This window comes from Natator depressus, chromosome 24, assembly GCF_965152275.1.
Source record: "Natator depressus isolate rNatDep1 chromosome 24, rNatDep2.hap1, whole genome shotgun sequence".
Lineage (NCBI taxonomy): Eukaryota > Metazoa > Chordata > Testudines > Cheloniidae > Natator > Natator depressus.
The window spans coordinates 4,745,696-4,764,774 of record NC_134257.1 but is presented as its reverse complement, the minus strand read 5'-3'; the positions used below and the strand labels follow the sequence as shown (position 1 = coordinate 4,764,774).

The 19,079-nt window shown below is 43.8% G+C and overlaps 1 long non-coding RNA gene across 16 annotated transcripts in view; it reads left to right on the top strand.

Annotated features, from left to right (window-relative positions):
- Positions 1 to 19,079, top strand: part of LOC141977386 (uncharacterized) — an 87,248-nt gene that overhangs the window by 36,780 nt on the left and 31,389 nt on the right. For 2 of the 16 annotated variants that reach the window (XR_012636228.1, XR_012636213.1), the window contains exon 1: positions 1,974 to 2,132. The exons of 11 other annotated variants lie outside the window; for them this stretch is intronic. This is a non-coding gene — a long non-coding RNA (uncharacterized LOC141977386). Of the gene's footprint in view, positions 1 to 1,040; positions 1,065 to 1,971; positions 2,133 to 17,566; positions 17,656 to 19,079 lie in introns of those variants that run through there. 3 more of the 16 variants (XR_012636215.1, XR_012636223.1, XR_012636227.1) reach the window with 3 other exon arrangements.

Sequence of the window (19,079 nt, the reverse complement as noted above, 5' to 3'; positions counted from 1 at the left end):
TCACGTAATTAACGACTCACAGGAGACCACTGAAAATGCACACAAGAAAACAAAAGGTGGCTTTGGCTCAAAGGAGCTACATGCATTGGGAAGAAATGTCATGTCGTTGCTTTACAAAATTATTTTGGTTGTGAAAGGAGGGATCTGCAAATAAAGAGATAGATATGACTGGGTATGCAAACATATCTGTAGCCAGATGTAGATAAATGGGTCTATAGGTGTGTGCATACTCATCTAGATGTCTATGCAAGGACACAATCAGTGTTTGACGCCTTCCATACTAACCTGATCGACTACAGTTAGTGAGCAGTACAAATTATAATTCGGTCAATTAAAAGGGTTTGATGTACAAAAAACCAAAAGGGCATTCGGGTTTATTGTTTTAAAAGTGAATTCAGATATCTGACTGACTCCTGGCTTCTGTTTTCATGTGCACCTGGAACTAGGTGTTTGGCAAATTATAATCCACTGTTAAGGGGAAAGCAACCTGCTCCAGTGTGTGTCTGTCTATGAAGGTTTCTACTTCCACTTGCCAGCTCGGCTCTGCTCATTGAATGAACGGGTGGGAGTCGCAAAGCGGTTGGAGGCAGGGCGGGTGACGTCAGGCCGGCCCGAGCCAATCAGGGGCAGCGGAGGGGGAAGGCCGCGTGAAAAAATGAATGAAAAGTGCAGCTCGCATCCCTTCCCCCCCCCCCCCCCCCTCCCGGCGCAGAGGCTGCGGGCAGCGCTGGCGAGCGAGCAGGGGCGGTGGGAGAAGCGGAGGGGCTGGAGGGGGAGGGATGGAAAAGGAGCAAAAACCAGCCGGTGAGCTCAGAGTTGCTCAGACCATGTGCAGGGCTCCCCTTGCTCGCACCGGATCCGCCGGGGGGGATTTTTGCCCTCCTTTGGCATTGAGTCCATGCTGGAGGGGGGGACTTTCTGGGGCAGCCCGCCTCGGCTGCCTGCTGCAAGGACGCCCCAACTGCAGAGAAGGCAAAGCAGAAGACCGATCCGGGGGGGGGGCAGCACAGGAGGCGAGCCCGCGGCTTTTTCAAGGAAATCGGCTCTTTCCCACCCCCAAGCATGTAAGTGCTTTTAGCCTAGAAGGGAGTAGCTGCTTTTAAGAGAGGGGTTGAATGGGGTTGAGGTGGGTGTTTGCACAGGGTCACCCGTGGTCTGATAGAGATTCTTCGAGCTTGTCTGAGCCTATATGTTTCTCTTTCTCGTTCCTCGCTCCCGTTCCTTCTGTATTTTCAATCCTCCCTTCTCCTATTCTACAAGGCATTGGTTTTAGAAAATCTATATCCCTGATGCTTTACAATTTACTGTTTTTTTTCTCCCCTCTGCATTCTTGAAATGCTAATGGAATCAGGAAATATTTTTGTGTGGTCACTTAGTGGTATAGGCATCTATAAAGTTGCGTGCTTATCTATGGATAAATTATGTTCACCTATGTCAGACCCTTGGTGGGTTTTTTTTTTGGGTTTGCAAATTTGTTAAAGCTCTGTACATTAAACATTATATATATATATATATATATATATATATATATATATATTAATTCTCTACATTAAAAACCTTTGTTGATATTAGTGGAAGTGAGTCAAAACAGATTTGCACCCAGTTAAGAATTGAATCTTTTGTGTGGCTATCCTAAACACTGTACTTTTGCTTAAAAATGAATTTCAAAGGGCTGAATCCTGTCCCATTGAAATCAGTGGGAGTTTTGCCATTGACTTCAATGAGTTGAAGGATCAGGGTCCCCAATGTATGTATGTTCTCATGCTTTGGTTCCTATTTTTAATATTTGCATCTTTTTATTTATTTCCCCTTCCTCCTAAAAAGACGTGCGCCACTGAAACCCACTGGAGAAAAAGAAGGTGTTTTGTTTTTTTGTTTTGCTGCTGATGCTGTAGACTTCAGGGGTTGGTTGTTATCTTTGGTTATCTAGCTGTATGAGTGGTGTCAATTCTTCATAAAGCTAGATAACCGAAAGTAAAAATAACCCCATTACACGCCTGAGGAGGATGTGGAGAAGAAAGAAAGCCATTGAAAGAAAGAGGGAGGGGGGGAAAGAAAGAAGAGAGAGGAAAAGAGGAGAAAAAAGAAGAAGGAAAAAAGGCACCTTTTGGAAACTGGATTTAAAACCTGAGGTAGGATTTTTTTTGCACCTATTTGCATCGTATAAGGGGTTGTCAGTTCAGTGCATGTCAAGAAAATACCAGTCTTAAGCGAAACTAGCTTCCTATAATTGAATTGTAGTAAGGAAAACTTCTAATAAATGGTGAATTAGTCAAATAGCAGGACACTGACTAAAGAGAAGGGATGCACTATAGTTGCATAACCAATCAGACCATACGGAGGAACGTTGGATTGTCTTCTAAAAATACTCTTACTTATGTAAATGTTACCTTCCCTATTCAGGGGGTTGGGTATTGCATTGTACATAAAAAAGCGGTAATAGCATAGCATTTATCAATGGTTGCTTTGAAAATAGGGGCTCTTGCTTTTTTTCCACTCTCTCCCCACCCCCCATCTGTTATATACATATATTTAAAACATTTTGTTCCCTAACAGAGATCATTTATCAGGGCGAGGAGGGGAAAAAAGTGACATGATGGTTTGGAAAAAGGTTTCTTGACATTTTCTATATCATTTTCCTCCCATTATATCTACCTGAATATTTAAAATATATATATTTTGTTGCACATTCCTTTTCATGGATTCAAGATTCCAAAATTGGGAATTTACAAAGAATCTGTTCTGTGTGAGGATAATGAGATTTTACTGAATTGTGTATAATACTTCCCTTCTGATTTCAAATTCACTTTGGTTTTTACCCCTGTCATTGGATTTCCTGCCAACTTGCTCCAGATGCAATTTGAGAAACGTACCTACTTTACCTTGAAAGGGAATTTTGGGTCAAAGATTTGGACTAACTGTGCTTTACTGACCATTAATGATCAGATTGGTTGACTTAGACTTCACCTGCAAAATATACCAACTTGTTTGGAAAGGTATCTTGATTGCTCTTCGAGGAACTCAAAGGTCCTGTAATGGAGTTAAAAAAAAACAACAACTCAGGACTATATTCCAAGAAACAGATTTCATAGTCAATGAATAAAAAAAGTCAATATTAAATTTCAGTGACATCACCTGAGATAATTTTGGAAAAGAACGTTTTGTAGCATTGCAACTTCATGTGAATCCTCTCCTGCGATGTATACAATAGGATTTCACTCTTGAACTTTGCTGGACCTGTTAATTTCCATCCTGTGTTGACCGAGTTCATCAGAAAATTTTTAAAAAGAGCAGGAGAAACCAACACTGATATACCTAATCCTTGCTGTTGATGTAGTTCTTAGTGCAATATGAAAGATTTGTCCTATTTTTATATGATGATTCCAAATTAATAAACAAGATTTTTTTCCCCCCTCAGACATGGCCCTGTAATTCAAAAGAATTCAATACATGCATACTATCTATTTGCGAGCTACTCAGTGAAAATCTAAGAGGAATCTCCCTTAGCTATTTTGTCATCGATCTATTTAGGTATTTATATCATCACAAGCACTTTAGTATCTGAGCACTTCCCATATATTTATGGATCTATTTTCCCAGTGCTCCTGTGAGGCAGGGAAGTTATTAAAGCTCCAATTTATCAGTAGCCTGATTCTCTTTTGTACATCTCCTTGCGTCATTGCTTACACCAGTGCAAAGTGCTGTTATTCTGGCTTGGTAGCCTTTCCACATCCACTGGGCACTAGCATAAGTGACAATGCAAGATGCAGGGTGATGGAGAATCAGATCAGGTAAAGTTAAGGGACCACTGAAGTCAGTGGAAAGATTCTCATCGATTTCAGATCAGATCCAAAGTGACTTAAGCTAAGTGATGCAGAGAGTCTGTGGCAAGGCCAGAAACTCAGAGAAAATCCTGGCCACACTAAAGTCAGTTAAAATTTTACCACTGACTTCAACAGAGCCAGTTATTTTGCCCACAATCTTGTGAGTCCCAGTCCAGTGGTTTATCATAGCAGCATCCTTCTTCCCCAAAAAGCAGACTCATGAAATGGGTGACGTTGAGGAGATGGGTTGACATTAGAGATGTCTGAATACTGCGGGGGGCAGAGTGGGGAGCGTTTGCAATTCAGCATGGCTGTTCATTTTATACACACATTTGCTATGCACAAGCACTCGTGTAAATGCATTTGTTCACCTGAACATTTGGGGCATGGCTGCTGGTAGGGTGAACACATAGGAGTCCCATGGAAGCGAGGGTGCGTGTTATGCATGAACAAAAGCATTGGCTGTCGGTCCCTTGCGACCTGCCACTGGGTATTCTCCATTAAAAAAAAAATAATAAAAAAAATCTGTCATCCAATCAGAGACAATACTCGGTGATTTTTTTTTTTAAGGTGAGCAGTCACATGCTCTCAGTAGTGTAGGGGGGACCCCAGAGGCTGTAATTTGTTGGCGTAAACTGCCTGGGAATAGCAAAGACGTTATCAGAAATGGGGATTTGTGGAGAAGAAAATTTAATTCACAATAAATAATTCTGTCAGATGTCACCGACCTCTGGGATAAAATTCCTCCCATGGAAGTCAGTGGAGTTACACCAAGGATGAATTTGATCCGTGTGGTGCAGGTTGCAGTGGGGGAGTAGGCTGCAACGTTCACGGCTCGTAGTAAGCAATCAGGAGCAAGGGCTGTGGGGCCGAAGTGCCGCTGTCTGACTCGCATGAATGGATCCCTTTGGGCCTAATTTTCCCTTTATACCACTCTAGCACTGTAAAGGGGCCTTAAAGTGGGCACAGATGTATATCCTCCTTATATCCCCTTTATACTAAGGAGCCAGGCCCAGTGTGCAGGTCAGTGATGATCTGGAGCCTGTATAGACAATGGGCCTGGTTCTCATGGTTGCTCAGGCCCCTGTATCAACCTGGTAAGGTAAAGGAGCTTTAAAATAGCAGTAAATATTCACCCACCAGAAAGGGCCCTTTACGCTTGCAGAGTGGTATAAAGGGATCTTCATGTAAATGACAATCAGCCCTATTAGTGCCTCACAAGCAGGATTTCAGGTTGTGAATTCTGTGCGGTGCTGGTTCCTGTCCTCCAAGCCTTTGCTATCGAGGCAGGGACAGAGTTTTCTTCCTGCTGGTTGATTTCGTCTCCCTGATTTTGACAGGTCGATTTGTCCCTAGGGACTCGGCAATATTCCGTAGCTATGGCATCATCCCAAGAGACTTGTGTAGTTCGGGGGCAGTCTAGGTGCCTAGTGTAGAATGTTGAAGGGGAAATGATCGGAGAAGGAAGGATGGGTGGGTTTTTTCCATTCTTGTCTGCAACGTCTGGCCATTGCTAAGTATTGAATTAGCTACCAAGCTAAAGGCTTGGCCATTTCAATACTGATCTGGCAAACCCATCTCCCTCCCCAATGTACTTCAGCGCAAGCCAGTTGCAATCAGAAATCCCAATGTGTTGGCGTGACATTGATCCAAATTGGCTGCATGTAAGCTGCATTTAAGCTTGCCTGGACATTCTGATTTGACTGGTAAATACTCAGCAGTGTCCGTTCTGTTCCTCCTTATGGAGGCATAACTCCCACTGACATTCATAGGAGTTATGCTTACATTTCTCGTAGAGAGAGATTAGCGCCCTATGTTCTGTTACGCGCTTAAGAGTGGCACGATATTTATTTATTTAAAAAGAAACTGCAGTCCTATTTTCCTCTTCAGTCTTTAAGTGAAGCACTGTGGGAGGAGATGTCTTATATCATAATAGTAAATAATAATAATCTCTACTCTTACAGAGAGACATTAATCTGGAAGGCTCCCAAAGAGGTTTATAGACTGTGGGCTTGATTTCACTATTGCCCTGCACCTTTTATGCTTATGTAAAGTGGGCACAAAATGCTCCAGACCAATTTCTCATTTACATTAAGGCCCCTTAGCATCACTTTGCCTGTGTAATGGGGTCTTAAGGTAATTGACACTTGCTTTAAGGCCACTTTACGTTGCCAGAATGGTGTAAAGGGGCCTCAGAATACATGCAAATTAGGCCCAGAATATATGAAAATCAGGCCCTACCATTGAAATGCAGCCACTTCTAGGTGGAATTACTGCAGCCCATGTGCATTAATAAGAACACTGCACAACAGTACTGAGGTGGGAGGCAGACTAGCAATGGAATTGTGGGTTTGGATTTGAGTGGCATGAGGTAAGGCGAAAGCAGTTGTTGAATAAAATGATCTGCTTTAACTATCAGCTGTAAACTTCCTACATTTCTTGGGTTCATAAATTCAGATCCTCATATTGCTGCCTTCTCCTTCGTACGTCTCAGTTATGAACCCAGTCCTTTGTGGCCTTAAAACCTAATTCGTATCTGGTCTGCATGAATAGTCAAAATCCATAAGAATAGAGCTGGTCAAAAATGTCCCCACCCCTAGAAATTTTGACAAATATGAAAATATTTTCATTTCATCTAAATTTTCTGTGGCAATTTTTAACTTTTAATTGAAAAAGCAGAAGTATTTTGGTTTCTGGTGACTGAAAATGGGAACATTTTGGACCCCAAACTTTGGGACATTGAATTTTTCTGTTTTCAGGTGAAAAATTGATTTTTTTTTATTTTTATCTTTTTGAGGAAAGTAGATCCTTTCTGCCAAAAGGTTTGTTTTGTCACAAACCCAATTTTCCAGAGTAAAGATACTTCAGTGGAAAAATTTTGACCAGCCCTACAATAGAATAAATTTCGGTCCTTAGCCGAAAACATGTTCCTTCCACTGTTGTACTGTGGGCCAGTTGGTTGCATTTCATACATGTGCTGTACATATATAGCTGTACAATGACTCTAGGATGAAAGGTGTCCTATAAAAGCAAGCCTTTATTATATTCCACATTTGAAATTGGCCAGGATCCCGTGTTTGACACTCTGACTTTTGTGAAAAGTGATGAGGTCAGGGCCTGTGTGTGACATTTCTTCCAAGCTGTCAGTCCAACATCCGGTTTATTCCGCGCCTAGCTCCTCTGTTGTGGTTGTTCCATGGGGAACTCATGGGCTGTTGTAATGAAAATTTTTACCCTGTGCGACACTACCAATTTCAATGGAGTTGAACAATCAGAGCAGAATTAGAGCCAGTGACCAAGACTTGCAAAAGGGAATAGTGATTTTTTTGGGGGGAGGGGGATGCCCAATTTGAGATGCCTTAAAAAGTCTGATTTTCAGAGGGCAGATTGAAATTTGAGGAGTGGGATGGGAGGGAAAAGTCAGGCCCCTTTAAGGCATCTCAGGTTGGGTACCCCTGAATCCATCAATCATCTTTAAAAACCTTGGCCTTTCATGCATACAAAGGGCCCGCTTCTCATTTACACTACAGTCCCTTTATGCTCCTCTGCCAGCTTAAAGTGGCCTTTAAATGGGTGTAAACTCCAGTTATTTACTTTCAGGCTCCTTCATGCAAGGGTGGAAAGGGGCTTTTGTGTAAATTTTGCTTTTGGATAATTATTGCTTTTTAATACATTTAATCAGAGCCCTGATGGTGAAAATTTTGTCAAAAAAAAATTCTAAATTTAAACAAGGCATTCATTTCATTTCAGTATTAACAGGTCCTGTTAGAAAGATGGCTAAGCAATTTTTATTTAATTACAACATAGACATATTATATTGCTCCTTTTGCTTTTTAATTACGCGGTCAGTCCACAGAAACCTCATGGTAAGAGCTCTGTTTGTAGTTTCCACAGGAAAGATTGGGTCTCCTAACCACCAGTGATCATTTGTCTTAGGGTAGCACCTCAAGGCCCCAGCTGAAATGGGTCATGGCATTCTGTTAGGCTGTTGAAAATCTAAGCCCCGGTTTCTCCATGATTTCTGGGTGGCAGGGATGGTGCCTCATAATCCTCAATTCAGCAAAGCACCTAAGCATGGACAGACTTGACTTTAAGCAGGTGCTGAAGTCCCATGGAAGTCCATGGAACATCCACGTGTGTCTAAATTTAAATCGGTGCTTAGTGCGCTGCTAAAAAGGAGTTGACCGCGGAACTGCGGCCGCAGTGCCTAGAGTAAAGCATGTCTTTGTAGGATCGGGGCCTAAGTAAAGGGTGGGTGGAAAGGATTATTACCCCAGTTTGACAGATGGCAACTGAGGCAGAGAGAGATTAAGGGTGTGTGCCTCATTTACACTAACGCATCTGCACACCGCTCTGGCAGCGTAATGGGGCCTTAAAGGGTAAGTCTACACTATACCAAAAAAAAACCCCTAGGAGCAGAAAGTCTAGGTCAACTGACGTGGGCTCGTGGAGTTGAAAATAGGAGCATACACCCACCCTCCTCGTTGGGTTCCTAGCTCCGGCCTGAGGGGGGCTGTACACACTGCTATTTTTAGCCCTGTAGCATGTGACCCGAGCTCTGCAACTCACTGCTGTGGGTTATTTCCGTGCAGTATAGATGTAGGGAGCAAACTGGTGATTCTCCTTTACATTCACTAGGTGACTTGACCAGGGTCACAAAGTCAGTAGCGGAGCTGGAAATTGGATCCAGATCTTGCAAGTTCAGTCCCATGCTTTAACCAAAAGATTGTCCTCAGTCCCTAGAGGGAAAGGCAGCTCTTGATCTGAGCCCAAGGAATTCCTGTGTTGCTTAAAGGTGGCAGGTCAGATATAATATGGAGCTGTGGAATGATTATTCTCTGTCACACCAGCTTCCTGGGTTAGGGGGGACCCACTGAGCCATGGGAAAGAGAGAGGTTTCCTGACATTTGTGCCTTTGGAGGACAAAATGCTTATTAAAACCCCCAGCTGTTGAAACAGGAGTGTGTGTATGTGTGTGTGTGGCTAGGGAAAGGCCGCCTTTGTGCAGAGAACACAATCTTCCCTCTTCAAACAATTGGGGCTTCAGAATTGCTGAGCGTTTTCAAGGGAGTGATTTTTATGTCGGGATTATGATAAACCGGCGGAGTGGGAGAGCTAAGCTGCCATACGAATCAGCTCAGGCTCTGCTTTAATTTTCAGCAAGTGGCAGAGTTTGTGGGAACGGGAGCATGTGCGATGCGATGAATAGCCATGTGAGCTCCTGGGCCTAAGACCCGGAGCAGCTAAGGCCTTTGGATAAATCTGGCTCAAGGAGGCCTCGCAGTCCCACTTGCTGCCTGCATGTGACTAGGAATGCCAGAGCTTGGGGTTAGCGGTGGCAGCGGGTTATTTAGACGGGCCTGGGCCACGTGTCCGTTGAGGCAATGGTGGCCTGTACCTCGTCTCCCTGTGGTGGTCCTGGTCCTTTGTCCCCAGGTGGGTGTGATGGCAGCCTAGAACCCCCTGTCCCTGAAGTGTCTGAGCTCTGTTTGGTGTAATGAAGCTGCCTTACGCTGGCATCTCTGAGGAGAAGGGTGAGTTGCGGGGCCTGCTTCAGACCATTCACCAGGTTTGAGTGAGGCGTTGGGCAGCTTGCAATGGGACCAGCCTGGACTTCGGAGGGGGTAGCCTGATTGAATTCACGCCGAGCATGGCCTGACGTGGAACTCTCTGCTCTTCGGTTAGTCCGAAGAGACGGCCCTCTGCCAGAAAGGTCGCTCAGATGCAGCAAGAGGTGATTGGATGTGATGGGGGAGCCGCAGAGCTTGCTCCAGGGTATTTGTTACCCGCCAGCAGGCTGGAGAACATGTCCCCATTCTCCCTGCGCGCACAAGCAAATCAAGGAAGATTTTGCTGGCCTAGGCTGATATGACAGCATCAGATCTAGCTGGCTGCCTTGAAGAGCACTGTATGGCTGAAATATGTGTCTGCAAGCCCCTAGTAATAGGCAGGACCTGATTCTCATTTACACTGAAGTCCTGAAGTGAAAAGGGCCTTAAAGTGAATGAGAATGGAATTTATGGGCTGGAGTAATTCTAATCTCTCTGCTTCATTTCCTCCCACACACCCCACGCAACCTGGAAAATGGGATTTTCACGGCTCTACCTCTTGTGCTGGGAAGGTTGCAAGTGTTAGTGTTTGCAAAGCAGTTTTGGAAGATGAAATGCACGATTGTACAAATTATTAAGAGCGGCAAATGCAAGCTGCAAATTGTGGAGTGTCCCATTCTAACAGGTCAGCTGCCAATTTGGGGTTGGTCCGTTGGCTTGCGGTCCAAACTCCTCCGAAGTTTATGGGGTGTTCGGATCTGTGGATTTGGTTCAAGTCCATCTCTGATTATTATAGGGTGGACCAGAATCTGTTAGCGGTGGACATCCTGAGTGACTCCCGGGGAGTTACCTGCCATTTACAGCCATGTGACTGTGATCAGAAACTGGCCTAGAATCTGTAATGCTAAGAGCATGCAGCTTAATCCTAAATGAACAGTGATACCGGTGGGCCTAAATCTCAGTTATAAAGGCCCTTTGTGCTGCCAGAGTGATGTAAACTGGGTGTGCATGTAGTTTATTTCCACTTTCAGGCCTCTTTGCGTTGTATAAAGGGATGTTAGTATAAATGGCAAACAGGCCTTAAGTGCATATGCTGACTAGGAGTAGCTGGATATATGAAAATGGAGCATACATTCTGTTGGAGACCAGTACTATGTTACAGCTCGGTAACAGGTTTCAAAGATTTAGGAATATTTAAGGGGCTCAGTGAGAGATGCTGTGCTCACGCTGATGGTACTGCAAGCCAATTCTTGAAAGAGAGTTTGAATAATCCCAAATCCCTGTTTTACAGGAGGAAGAGTGCATTCAATATTTAATCCCTGATGTTGTATGCAGAATTCTACAGGCAGTCACTGAAACAAAGTGATCTGGTCCTTTAAGGGTATTGGGCTTCGCTCGCTCTGTGACACAGGGAAACGGCACAATCCTAGCCAAAAGACCTAATTAATAAATACTGAACATGCTTTTGTTTTGTCTGCTCTGAATGGTCTGGCTGGCTGAATCTGAGCTGGGGAGGCTGGATTCCTGGGTTCTATTCTGGACTCTTATGTTCCCTTGTAGTTCATTCTGCCTGGGTCATATGCATTGTGGTGTAATAATTCTACTGGGGTCAATGGAATTACACTAAGGATTGACCCAACCCTAAGGGCCAGGTCCTTAGCGGGCATAAATGGACATGGCCCCCACTGAAGTAGAGATATATCCTCAGAGGATCTAATCTGTGATGCCAATGCCCTATCTGTATAATGGCCAGTGGGCTGCTACCTGCTTTGCAGGGCTGTGGTTAGGATGCGTTGAAGTTTGTACTGGTGCTTTGAAGACCTAGAGTGTTGCTTGTTCTAGACCCATGCAGGACCCTTCCCAGAATAACAGAGATAGCCGGATCATCCACTGGTGTGAATGGCAAAGCTCCATTGACGTGAATGAAGCTATTTGAATTGGTGTCAGCTGAAGATCTGGTTAGTAATATTTTAAAAAGCAGCAAAAAGGGGGCAATTGATGTAACAAATAGTTAAATAGCTGGGGGGAGAACATTTTCTTCTCGCAAGGCATTAGCAGTAATCAGCCTTGTGGGGCTTTCGCTAAGGATCAGATGCCTTCAGCTGACTTTCTGTTGAGTGGAACAGAGCTGAGCTTTGCAGATCAGGGTTGGCCTTCCATGGAGCAAGTCATAGCAGGAGTTTATGGGCAGATCCCAAGCTGGCGTATGTCAGCTTAGCCCTGTTGGCTTCAACAAAGCCCCTAAATTGACATAGAGCCTTGGAGCTAGGATCTGCCCCCATGTATCCAGAGTTAGCACAATTCCTCTCAAGTGATCTGACTTTTTGGGGGGGACAGAAAACGTATCTTCAAGGCACCGACTCCTTCTGGTCACCAGTTGTTCTGGATACAGTCTGGAGTCGGAGGAGTTGGGAAAGGTGCCTCTACAATGACATAGGGTTTGTCTACATGGGGGCATCCAGGAAAGTTAATTCAGACTGACTAAAGGTGTGAATTTGAAGGGGATTAGTTAAACCTCATTAAACCCCTGTGTGAACCCCTTATTCAGAATTAAAGTGGCCTTAATTCAGGTTAGCTTGATTCACTTTGGAAGTGAATTGGGCTAAACCAAATTAAGGCCACTTTAATTCTGAATGAGGGCATCTACCCAGGGATTTAATGCAGTTTAATTAATCCCCTTCAAATTCACACCTTTAGTCAGTCTGAATTAACTTTCCTGGATATCCCTAAGAAGACAAACCCTAGATGGATTTTGCTTTTCCCTGTGTCAGGATTTTTTTTTTTTTTTTTTGGGGGGGGGAATGGAATTAGGCACATGGGGGCTGATCCACCCATTGAAGTCAGTGGTGTGGTAGTGGGGCACCTAACTCCTGTTGATCTGTGGGAGTTAGGAGCCCATTTGTCTAGGACAGGGGTTCTCAAACTGGGGGTCACGAGGTTATTACATGGGGGATCACAAGCTGTCAGCCTTGACCCCAAACCCTGCTTTGCCTCCAGCATTTATAATGGTTTTAAATATATTAATTTTTTTTTCATTTATAAGGGGGGGTCGCACTCAGAGGCTTGGTATGTGAAAGGGGTCACCAGTACAGAAGTCTGAGAACCGCTGGTCTAGGAGCTCTTGTAAATCGCACTAGGCACCTATTTGCATCTGTAGGCACCTAAATACCTTCATAAATCTGGCCCAGGGTGACTTTCAGTGCTTGATTTATCGTTCATTTCCATATGGATTTTTCTCTTTTAAGTCAAAGTCTAGCTGTGAACTTCGTCCAGGAGTTGCCAAACCCTCCCCTGCTTTCGTTCATCTAGAAGACCCATTGCATGGTCTGAAGAACCTTTATGGAGGTCTGAGATCTGGGGATGGCAGTACAATTATGCCAGGCCTGGATGGGACACAGCCTCTGACTTGCACTAGTAGCCACGGAGAAGAGATTGCTCTGAGGTTAAGGACCAGGACTGGAAGTCGGGGGCCAAGTGATTTGTGATTTTTTTTTTTTTTTTTAATTTTATACCTCAATTTTGGAGGTCCCAAATTAAGACTCTCTTAAAGGGATCTGATTTTCAGACTGTGCAGAGCATCTGCCCTCTAAAAATGGTCTCTCTCAAATCAGGCACCCAGATACTTAGTCATCCAAAAGCGCCGTGATTTGACCTTCCTCCCTGCCACCCATCAGCCTTGGAGTGGTGTTTGAAACATGGGGCAGAATTCTGCACATTGATTCCAATCTCTGAAAATCAGGGCCCTTTAATGGACACCCGAAATCACTAGTCACTCTTGACCTAGTCCCAGTATTGCCTTTGCAAGCAGTCCAAAATCCTGAGTCTAGCCTCAAAAAATGAGATTTAAAGCAACACTGAGTAGTTCTTTTTATTTGTCTTCTAGTTTCTGAGCTTTGAGGTTACACTGAGACCCTATTTTCAAGCTTTTGTCCATGATGACGAGGGCGAGAAACTTAAGCTCAGATTCCCCAAAGGTATTTAGGTACTTGCTTCCCATTGATTTCACTTGACTCCAGGAGCTGAGGCTTGAGGAAAACCACCAAATATTGTGAAACTCATGATCCAATCCTGAGAGCTGGCAACTCAGACTGTTTTCTCCTTCAGACAGGGGCAAGTTAAAGGGAGTGGGATATTTATTGGGCCTGATTCTCCATTGGCTTGAATCCTGTGTGGACTAGTGCAAAGTGGCTGTGAAATGCTTCCATGGTGATGTGGTAGCTGGTGTAAATAATTGCACAGGGGTGCAGGGCAGTGAAGAATCAGTGGGTTTTTTCCTCCTCTTTACCTGATTTTGAATGATGAATAAAAATTGCTGAGAGAGGGAATTATGGTCAGCTTGTTTCTTCCTGAGCTTGGGAATTTCAACTTCCAGTTCCTCTTCTTCCCCCCCCCCCCCCACAGCTTTTGCCATCCCAGCTTTTGCACCAGCTCCTCTGACGGGGCTCTTATCTCCAATAATCCCCCTATAAGAGGTCTTTCTGCTTGTTATGACACCCAGTGAAAGCGCTGGAGAAAGATCCATTCTTTTCCCTTGTTCCCCACAGCTAGCCACTAGCTTGAATGGAAGGCTTTTTTTGTGTCTCTGTGTGCCTGACTAATTGAGCTGAAGGACTTGCGTCTGGAACGGTTTGAAAGGGTCTTTTGTTGCCGCTGCAGAGTTTGTAGAAGGCAAACGAGCCCTGCTTTTTTAAGGAACGGGGGTCCTGGGCAAATTTGACTCTCGAACACTTGTGCCTCCGGGTGCTGTGGAGAAACCAGAGAAAGGGCTGATCTGTGAAAGGATCACGAGCCTCAAACATTCAAAAATTGAGTGAGGCCCTGGAAAGATTCGTGAGATTGTCTTAAAACTCACGAGATTTTTTTTTGACAATATAATATATTTAAAAAAAATTTTTTTTTCTTTGTGTGCGCCTTCTGGTGTCTGAGCCTTAAGGGTTACACATTTCAAGCATTACTCTGCAACCATGAGAGTTAGGAACTTTTTTCTTTTGGCATAGCTGTGTCTACAATGGGGGTTTTATCGGCATTGCTGTATCGGTGTGGGGGTTTTGGTTTTGGTTTTGGATTTTCAAAGTTTTAAGTGTAGACAAGGCCAGAGATTCTCATCTAATCAATTAAGTCCAGGAACTGAGGCTTTAAGAAAAACAGTCAGTATTGCGAGACTCGTTAAAATCATGAGAGTTGGCAACGCTGTCTTTCTCCTCTTCCAATGTTGCTGTTCAGGAGGAATGTCCAAAAGTCAGCATTATTTTGGAATATGCTTTCATTATTATTTGGCATACAGTTGCACTTAGAAGTGCTCACCAAAACTGGGGACCTGTGCTTGGCACTGTACATACAGATAGTCAGAAACAATTCCTGCCAAGAAAGCTTGCACTCTCAATAGACAAAGGATGGAAGGGGAAGCTGAGGCATAGAGGCAAAGTGACTTGCGAAAGGTCATATAGCAGGTCCGTGGCAGACCTGGGAATAAAACCCCAGGTCTTTTGACTTCCAAGTCAGGACTCTGTCCACTAGACCATGCTACCATTATACTGTTTTCCAAACTTCTGTACAGGAGAGATGCTAATTTAAAAAAAACCAAAAACCTAAAATCTGCTTGGGCACCAAATTTGAGTATTTGTGCCTGCAACCCCTTACTCCAGTGATTTCAAAGGTTCTAATCTCACGTCCTGTATTAGGGACGTAACGTGTGAAGCCGGTGTCATGGGCCACGTTTTGTGCATGTCTGTCGATTATTGCCTATCCTAGTTTGCTATGCATAGATGACGAATTCTCGTCTTGCATATGCAATTGAGGCAGTCAGTTTTGGAAATGGGGTCCAGATTGCGTGTAGACTAGAGCAATGAAGAGCAACTAATGGACTGTGTGTGTGTGAGAGAGAGAGATTTCTGATGCAAACTCTTACTAATTTCTGATGATTTTACTTTATTTCATTTATTTTGCATTCTTCCAATTTCACGTTTCCCTGAAATTCCACTGAGTGGCCTTTTTTTCAAATAGGCAACATATGAAACTTCAACTGCTGAATATTTGCCTTGCAAGCTACATTTTGCTTCTGAGGGGATGGGAGGGGGGCAAAGAAATCAAATGTTCAGTTACAAAAATATGGTACATTTTTACAATTTTTGTTTGGTAAAATCTTTCTGTTGACCTAGCTGCATCTATAGTGGAGTTAAATTGACCTAACTGCGTCGCACAGAGCCTGACATTTTTTCACATCCCTGAGCAATGTAGCCAAGTTTTATGTGTAGACCCAGGCCTAAGAGATTTTTCTTTTTCCCCTATGGCCTACTTCTCTGTCATCCTCAAGATTATTAATATTCAGGAGGGCTGGTTGAAAGTGGTTTGGCGTGGAAAACTGGGGTTTTGGTGACAAAGACATTTTTTTTGGAAAAAAACGTCTGCTCGCCTCTCCTTTTCCTATTCATTGAAAAATTTTCTCTCTCCAGTTTTTCAGAGAAAACTTCCATAGAAAAATAACCCCATTTTCTAATCAGCTCTAATACAATCAATTGCCTGATCCTTCCCATGTAAGTCAATGCTGTGATTCCCCATTTTACAGATGAGGAAAGCCAAACAAATCAGTGGCAGAGATGGGAATAGACCCCATGAGTCCTGGATTCTAAACTCAAGCTGTTGGAACATGCTGCCTTTCCAGAAGCATGAATCCAGCAGATTGTTGTTTTAACTTTCAGTTGTATCCATTTCCCTCTGCACCCCCACCTAACATTGGAAATGGCCAATTTTCCTTGGTTTAGTGATGTGCCAAAAATTTTCAATTCTTTCTTTCTACCTCCTCACAAATCCAGGTGTTTGGTTTTGTTTTTCCTTTTTTTCTTTAACCTAATGAGCAATAGTTTAGCGTTCTGTACAAATATTTGTTGTTCAAGCTGTGATTGGTCAGAAACGCTACAAGACCTTGATTCTGCACCCTGTTTGGATGAGCGCACTCAGCGTACCAAACTCACTTGTGGGGTTTTTGAAAGCAGAGCTTGGTTGAAAGTTGAAATTTTGATGAAAAATGCCCCCCAAAGGCCACTTTTCCCACAATTGTTTTCTCTCTCACTTTTTTAACCTCTTTTAATTGAAAGCCACGTTACAGGAATGTTTATCCCAGCATGACTGGCTTGTGGAAATGCTGGCAGAAAGGCAGTGCAAAAGGGGGCATGAAAGATACTATCTTAAAGAAAAAAAATCACAGAACTTCATTTTTTGGCATTAATATATTGGATAATATTTTTGACCGGTTGGATGAAATCTGAGATCTTGAAGTAAATGACGGTCCTTAAATATGATGTTTATTTGTATTCCAGTAGCATCAGAGGTTCCCAGCTGAGTTGGAGGACCCATTTTACAAGGCACTGTACAAACACATAGTAGGGAGAGTTTTTATTCTAGATAAAGTGTGGGAGGGAAAAGAGGACCAAAGTCTCACTGCGGAGCCAGGAAGAGAACTCGTGTCCGCTCAGTCTCAGACCACTGCCGTACCTACTGGGCCATGTAATTTAAAGCAGAATATGGAGATCTGAGGCCTGTGACTCACTTCCCCCTCTTGTGCTTTTAACATGCATGGGCTGGTGGGTATCGCACTGAACTGAGCTGCAGGAGGGCTTCTAGCCCTGGCTCTGCCAGCAAGTGAGGCTGGAAATTTCAGAAGAGTTCTCCGTTCCCACTAGGCTAGGTTTTGAATGAACTTCGCACACTGAAAATCTGCAAATAGTGAATGGGAATGGGCCCTGCGTGGTGTTTTTCTTCATTTTATTTTAAGAAGATGAACCTGACCTTAAGTGACTTGCTTGGTTTCTCCAAATTAAACATTCAAAAATCATATTGTGGGGGGGGGGGGGGAATCCTGAAAGTGGCTTAAAAACCATGAGGTTTTTTGTTTGTTTGTTTAAATGTTGAGTTCTTTTTATTTACCTTTTGGTTTTGGGGCCTTTAAAAGGATTAAGTTTCAAGCTCTTCTCTGCAACCATGAGGGTTATAAATTTATTATTCTTTTATTTTTAATGAAAGTAGAGTATCAATTAATCACATGACTCCGGGAAATGGGGCTTCAAGAAAATCGCCAAATGTCACAAGAGTTGACTACACTGCTTACTCAGTGAGTTTGTCGGTGCTAGGAACTGAACTGACATCACCAAGCTTCCGAACACAGTGTCTTAATCATAAATCCATCTTCCTTTCCAGAAACTCAGCTTCATCCAACTCTGTTGACTCCTAGGATGAATTTGACACTGAGTATTTGCTAAGTGAATCCTAACCAGCTTTCATCTTAGGTAAATGACAAGTTACATGCTATTTTGTGTGCTCATAAAAAAGCATGAGTGAAGTTTGCTTTCTCAGCACTGTGGTATGAAAATGACGTTGCATATTAGTCGTTAGTAATCAGTAGCTGTCTGTGTCAGTTTCTCGGGCTATGCCTGGAAAATGCAGACAAGGTGCACCTATGAGCAGTGGCATTTTTGATGATGACAGCTTGTGCTTGCAAAAAAAACCCAACCCAAGCCTGGCTGAACCTTTCTGAAGCGGGATGAGTTGGTTTCTTCACCTTAAGTTTAAATCCCTTTTTAAACCCTGACAGTTGGTATGGTATGATGAGATTGCCTACAGTGGCATATGGCCCATCCATGACTCCTAGCAGCAAATGGCCGGAGATGGGACACTATAGGGGGAGAGCTCTGAGCTACTACGGAGAATTCTTTCCAGGTTCCCAGCTGGTGGGTCTTGCCCATGTGCTCAGGGTCTAAATGGTCGCCATATTGGGGTGGGAAGGAATTTTCCCCTGGGTCAGATAGGCAGAGACCCTTAGGATATTTTTGCTTTCTTCTGCCACATGGGGCACAGGTCATTTGCTGTTTGAACTAGTCAGTGGTGGAGTCTCTGTAACCTGAAGTCTTTAAATTAAGATCTGAGGACTTCAGTAACTCAGCCAGAGGTTACGGGCCTATTACAAGAGCAGATGGGTGAGATTTTGTGGCCTGTGAATTGCAAGAGATCAGACTAGATGGTCCCTTCTGGCCTTAAAGTCTGAAGTTATTCCAACTTAAATACAAAGGCTGGGGTTTTCCGAAGGAGAAGCTAAAAGAAATTAAGCACCTAAATCGTATTTAATTTTGGTACCTAACTCCCTGCGAGTTACATGCAATTTGTAATGAATTCTAAGGGAGCCCTATCCTCCGGGGGACTGTCTAGCAAGGAACTGAACATGCTTAGCTCCGCCGAAGCCAACGGACGTTGAGGGGACTCAGCACCTTGCAGCAGCCGTCCTTTATGGGCCCAATCCAGCCGCGACTGAAGTCAATAGCGAGACTCCCGTTAAAGATAGGCTGGCACACGTGGGTGCCCTTGTACATATTGGGTCTGATTCTTTTTCCATGCGCACCTGAACAAACCGGGAGTAGCTCCACTCAAGTCAGTAGGGCCAGAGGCTTATTCACACGGAGGCCCCTTGACAGCATTCTGGCAGGATAGTCTGCTTAATGTGGAGGCAAATGACAGCTACTCTCACTTTAAGGCCTCTTTCCTTTCCTTTGCCATAATAAGGCCTTGGTGCACCTGAGAATCAGCCCAATAGTGTTCCGCTGATGTGAGTGCGTGCTCACTGTATTCATTTTTCGTTGTAAATGATCCTTCCCCCCCTCACCTCACTTCTTTTCCTCCATTCTTCACGCTGTCTCTTTAGTTGTTTTTCATTTCACCT